This window comes from Takifugu rubripes, chromosome 3 (genome assembly GCF_901000725.2).
Source record: "Takifugu rubripes chromosome 3, fTakRub1.2, whole genome shotgun sequence".
Classification (NCBI taxonomy): domain Eukaryota; kingdom Metazoa; phylum Chordata; class Actinopteri; order Tetraodontiformes; family Tetraodontidae; genus Takifugu; species Takifugu rubripes.
The window spans coordinates 11,753,286-11,759,285 of NC_042287.1; positions in this window are offsets into that span (position 1 = coordinate 11,753,286).

The following is a 6,000-nucleotide window of genomic DNA, read 5'->3' on the forward strand; positions in this document are numbered from 1 at the left end:
GGGAACAAAAAGCGCTCATGCACATGGTATCAATGAGCATTCCTCTGGACTATTTCTGTAATCTGTAAATAAGCTTTTACGAACAGTCATTAATATCAGTGTCAAGATTCAGTACATCGACAAACATAGGTCAAAAATTGTGACGTGTCCCACGATTGAGACATTGCTGAGCTCTAACCAAGAGCATTTCAGTGGCGGCTTCGTTTAAATTTAAGCGCAACATCTGTTAAGTGTGTGCAACTATCCAATTAAGTGCACTAATTAGGCATTAACTGCATCAATTAGGAAACAATGCAAACCCCATTAGATGGTCATGAATGAATATTGTCCTTAATTATTACAATAAGCTCAAGTATGGGTCTGATTTCATCTGGACCCCCTGCAGCTACATTTGTTTTATTATTCACTTTCTACAGAGACTAAACAAAAGTGCTATTTTATGGAATCCAATGTCATTTCTGCCCCCTAATGGATACATAGAACATAGCACTTGCTTGGAAACGCACAAGCTTTATTTTGGAAAAGGTGATTAAATCTTGATTGTTCCTGTGTCAGAGAAGTTATATAGCCGATGGTTGTTGTTTTTCACATTTAGGCTACGCAATCATCCAGGGTCGGTACAGTGGCCTCACATCAAGAAGGTTACGGGTTTGGTTCAGGCTCGGCTGTGGACCTGCAACACTTCAGGTGCACACTAGGGTTGAGTTTAGACTGTAAAACTAAACTCGTGTCACAAATGCCACTGGAAAAGGAAGACGGAAGGCAGCGGCTTCTTTCTGATACCATTTTACTTTTAATATGTCCAAGGATCATTTATACAATGATCCCTGTTCTCGGAGAAAGCCATCAAGGCAACCTTGATCAGAGAAGCTTCACGCTCTTGTCGGCCTCTGCTAAACTACGGCCTCATGGCGACTGTAAGGTTCAGAGACCGTCTGAACTCGGAGGGCCGTCTGACAGGACGCGTCCGTGTCTTCAAGGAGGACGAAAACAGCTAAGAGGGTCATTTCTTCATGTGTTTATCAGTTCCGCTCAGTTGCTCATTAGTGTTGTGTAACCGAGAACATGCTGTCTGACAGCTGGAGGTGTCACTGATTAATCGCGTGCATGTGACGAGGCGGCAGCTCGAGCCGGCTGTGAGGACGCGGCGGAGTCTTCAGCGCCGTATTTCAGACAAAAGAAAAATCATTGACGCGTTTTCTTCCCATTCAAAGAATGTTTAACTGCTTAAAATGGTCTGATGGAAAAGTAAGTCATGTGTAGAGTGTAATTACCCGGCGTTCAAAGTTTGTACTTGTTTTCAGAGAAAACAGCATGGTTAATATTTCTCCCCTCGGGGAACAGCCGCGAGAAAGCAGCCTGTGTTCCAGGCCCGTTCTGGAAAAGGGACTCGGAGTCTTTCTTAATCCACCCCAGCGGTAGATTGATACCAAACTAACAATGTAGATTTAGGGGAAAAAGAAGAAGCTGTGCTTCATATCAAGATGGTTGCGGGTTCAATTCCACGGTGGTGTTTGCATGTTCTCCAGGTCTCCAGGTCCCTTCCTGGGATGACCTGTATTCCTGCCCTTGGCCTGGTATCTGCTGCACTCCAGTACCCCTGGGTCCCTAATTAGCTGTTAGCAGTGGCCAACAGACCAAGGATAGGTGGCTTTATATTTTATATTCTTATGAGCAAGACTTTTATCCATCTAGACTTTATTCAACCAAGTTGTTATGCAAACCATATTTGGAAAAAAATGTATTGGTGAAATTATTCCATAAAGTGATATTAAATCAATCTATTATTAAATAGAAGACACGTGCTGCACAAATTGCTGAAACCATTGAATAGATTTCCCATTAGGGTGTTGATATGATACATTAAATCCTCTCCTGGCCCCCAAAAGAACACAATAAACTCAGGCTTCTATTGTGTGGCTGTCGCGTTCACACTGGTCCAACAAGGAAAAAAAAAATCCTGGATAGTTTAAATCCAAGAGATTTCAGGCATGGGAGGAATTTTTACATTTGCGAGGGAGGATGCAATCAGTAGCGCAGGACTTCCAGAGGCCTCCTCGGGTGACAAATTGAAAGTGTCTCAGTCTAGTTTATAGCCCTGATCGGGTCAAACGAAAAATATTGGAGGTCTGGGTGAGGAGACAGGCCCGCCTGGTGCAGATAAATGGACTGATCATTTCTTATTGAGAAACAATTCCTAAAAGGTAGTTTACTGTGTGACTGGGGAAGCGGCAAGCGGGGAGCAGAACACGCACCCACTGCTCCCTCCCTGACCCTTCCTCCACTGCCAGAATTAAATGGATAGAGAGAACGCGTGTTTCTGATGGCACTCCTCCGCCGGAGAGACACTCCATTTGTTATGAAGTAGGGGTTCTGATGAAGTGTAGGGAGCTCCTCTTTCTCCCCCCCCTTTTTCCCCCCTCATCCTTCCCTTTCTCAGGCACTACAAGGCCAGCTTTCAGTCTGCTTCACATGAAATGGATGGAAGGAGCCGATTGAATTTTACACTCCTCTGCTCATGATTAATGTGTTTGGTGTGGGACATCTTGGCAGTGAAACTCCGCTTCCACTAGCTGGTGCTCAAGCTCTCCCATTACTCTAACCTATTACATACCTGCGGAGACATTTGTGTGTGTGTGTTTCAGGAAATTGGCCCACGACCTCTTCAAATCTTCTCCCAGTTGTGCTAATAAAAATGCACAAGTGCTCGTTATTACTTCACGGCTCTTAATGGGCAGACCGTCCCAGTGTTCCCAGTGTAGTTGGGGTCAGCGTATGACTTGGCCACTGTTTAAGGATTCCAGGACCTGTTTCCAAAATGAACGGATGCACCTACAGCGCGGGCAGCGTCGGCGGGACCCGTGATTTGCAGCCAGAAGATCATTGTTGGATTAGGAAAATAAAGGCCGCCGTGGCTGCAGCCCCCACCAGAGCTGATCCCGACCTTTGATCAGGCGTCTGTATTTAACCACGTTGACGGCGGAGGGGCCGGGAGGAACGCTAAGAGGAGCGCCGGGGGATCGATAAAGAAGTAAAGCCAGACTAAAGTGCATAAGCCAGACTAAACTTTATTCTGCAAAGTGCAGGAACCTTTTAATCCGACATTCAGGGGCACATTTGTTTGATTCAAATCACCCCCCCCCATCATGAGCTTGTCTAACGGCTCTTCATCTGCACGTGCTCCTCGCAGCTCCCGGTAGCCTTTGGACCCGCTCAGCCTCTCGGCCCGTTTCCCTCTGTAGTCCGAAACGCTGCTTCCATCGTCAGGGCTTCAGCAGATGATGGATGGAGCTGTCTGCCACCAGGTTGCTGCGGCATCTGTTGCGCCGCACTCGCCTCCTCTGCCTCGCCGGCGCTGGCGTGACCACGGATGAATCTGGCGTGTCCTTGCTAGCCAGGATTGGAACAACTGTCCGTCTTGCATGTTGTGTTGCATGTGTTTTTTTTTTTTTAAATAATGTGCGGCTGGAATGACTAACATGCTGGCGGCTTCCTTCCCTTCCTTAATTTTGTGGAAGTATGACAGGAGGAGAGGGGAGATAACCGCAGTTAAAAACAACGGGGGGAGTGACGGAGCGAGGGCTCCCTGACGGAGGTAGAAATCAATAGGAAATCAGTGTTTGGGGAGGACCTGTCGTTTATCAGGTGACACACTTAAACAGCGTTAAGGCACTAAAAGTGTGAAAAATACGGGCCATCGCCGTGCCGGTATTGATCACAGCGCAATGGGGCGGCAGAAGGCCGAGGCCACTAATAAAATAAGACGTATCTGAGCGGGAATCAGCCCGGGATCGATGGGCACGGTGATCAAGGCCAAAAACATCTTCACTGGGCTTTGAGCTGGTTCGGCTGCCCCGCGCCCCTCACCCTTCCCCCGCTCCGACGGGGCTTAGTGGGACGGATGTGGAAGGGTCACGTAGAGGCTGGGCTCACCTGGGCAGGGTGAAGAGGGGCAGGAGAGAGCCGTGAGGGCTAATTATGGAGGGCTGTTACATTTTCATTGCCCGGGCGCGACGGTTTTCAGCCGCTAAGTGCGGAGGAGCCCTCGTCTGTGCGCCTGCATCGATCGTGGCTGCTGTTTGCGGGGCCACGTCCACAGGAATCAACGCAAGGACAAACGCTGAGGTTGACAGACGCTGGGCGGGAGTTTTCCTTTTAATTGTAGATGCAGCAACAGTTTTCGATAAATCCCACACTTCCTCCTGACACGGCAGCCATGACACAAGCTAGCACCCCTTAACGTTGGGTCATTTCTTTCATTATCCCTTATTTGCTAATGCGAACCACCCTGCAAGCATGTCGGCTTTTCAATTCAACGTGGATAAACACGCCTCCAAACTCTTAGCCTCCAGCTGATTCCTTTAATGTTTGCACTAAATGTAAATCCACCACACATTAGTGGTGCACTGCGGCGGCGGCGAGGAGGTTGCCAAATCTCACACTTCTTCTCCCTCAGCGCTCATTTAAAAGCTGCTGTTCGGTGGCATCGCGGCAGAGATTCTCCCACAAACGGGCCATAACAACGCGATAACAGGGGAGTCGGCCGTAGCCGCACCTGGCAGCAGCCAGCATTTAACAGGGGTAGTCGTCAGGGTCTGGATTAATATTGTTTGCATTGCGAATCAATTATGGAAGCAGACAACAGGCCTCCGTGGAGACCACAGACTTTCATAACCGAGATGCTAATTTAAAAGTTAGAGAAAACAACAACAACCGGAGAATCAAGTTTGCTTTGTTGAGCACAGATATAGTTCAGGGGCTCAACAGGCATGCTTCACTGGCTGTGGGAGGAGAGGATGCAAACACTTTTGTTCACAGACCTGGACCCGTGTTTCAGCTTTTTCATCCATCCCCACCTTTCCTGCCCCCCCCACTTCCCCGTACCGCTGTAGTTTTTAACAAGTGGTAATTGATTGCGTCTCCGAGGCGACGGAGGAGAGAGCAGAAGTGTGACAAATAGCATCAGATCATGCAGAAAATGTGCGACGCTAAACATCGCTCCCCGCACATGGAGGGAATGTGTTTGTGCGGCGTTTGCGGTCCGAGAACTTTGTTTTTTTCCCCCCGTTTTGAAAATTAAATAAATAACTAAATGAAAAGAGGTCGCTCTCACATCTGGGGACTTTGAAATTGAAAACATGGCTTTTTTCCCTCTTCCTTCCCCCTTGCAGTTTTTGAAAATGCTGTTGAGACGGGCAGAAAATGTTGCCGAGCTTTTGGATTTCTTTTCATGTGTCCTGATGGCGATTATGAAATCCAATAAAAACTCATTAGGAAATTAGGAGGTGGATCAATAAGGTTTGCTCCGCTGGAGCGTGCTCAGTGTGTGTGAGGCGGTCAACGTCTTTCCTGTCCGGGGAGTGTGTCAGAGCTCTGACCCGGCCAGGGCAGTGGTTACTGATACTCCTCTGTTTGCTCCACCCTCGTAGGACTGTAATTTGTATTTTGTGGACTCCTGGTTTCTTCATCCATGCGTAATCTGATTCGATGAGGTCTCAATTTAGCTGGTTTTCATCGGTCTAATGTTACACCTAATGTACCCTGAAACCCTCTTTATTGCATTAACATCCCCGTTCAGCTGAGAAACAAAACAAAACAAGTCACGCGGAGGGTTTCGGCCTCACCCTCCTTTTTAGGAACGGATGACTTTTTCTGTGTCCTACTCGACCAGCGTGTCCACGATGGCTCTCACAGGAAGGATGGATGAGGAACAACCAGGTTGGCTCGCTAAGAGCCTGAGAAAGATTCCAGGCATAATGAATTAACAGCTCTTTTCTGAACGGAAGCCTTGAAATAAGCGACGCAAGCTCGCAGGTGGACCTGCTGGTCAAGTGAACCTCGCAGCAGTCGTAGCGCTGCTAAAAGCACACGCTAATCCAAACTCAGGATTTTTCAGTTGAGTGATTTGTAGAGTAGATCTCTGTGGGTATTGACCCCCCCTCCCTCTGTCACAGGTGACACTTCTGCAGCAGGAAAACCTTCCAGTCCTTCTTTGTGTGG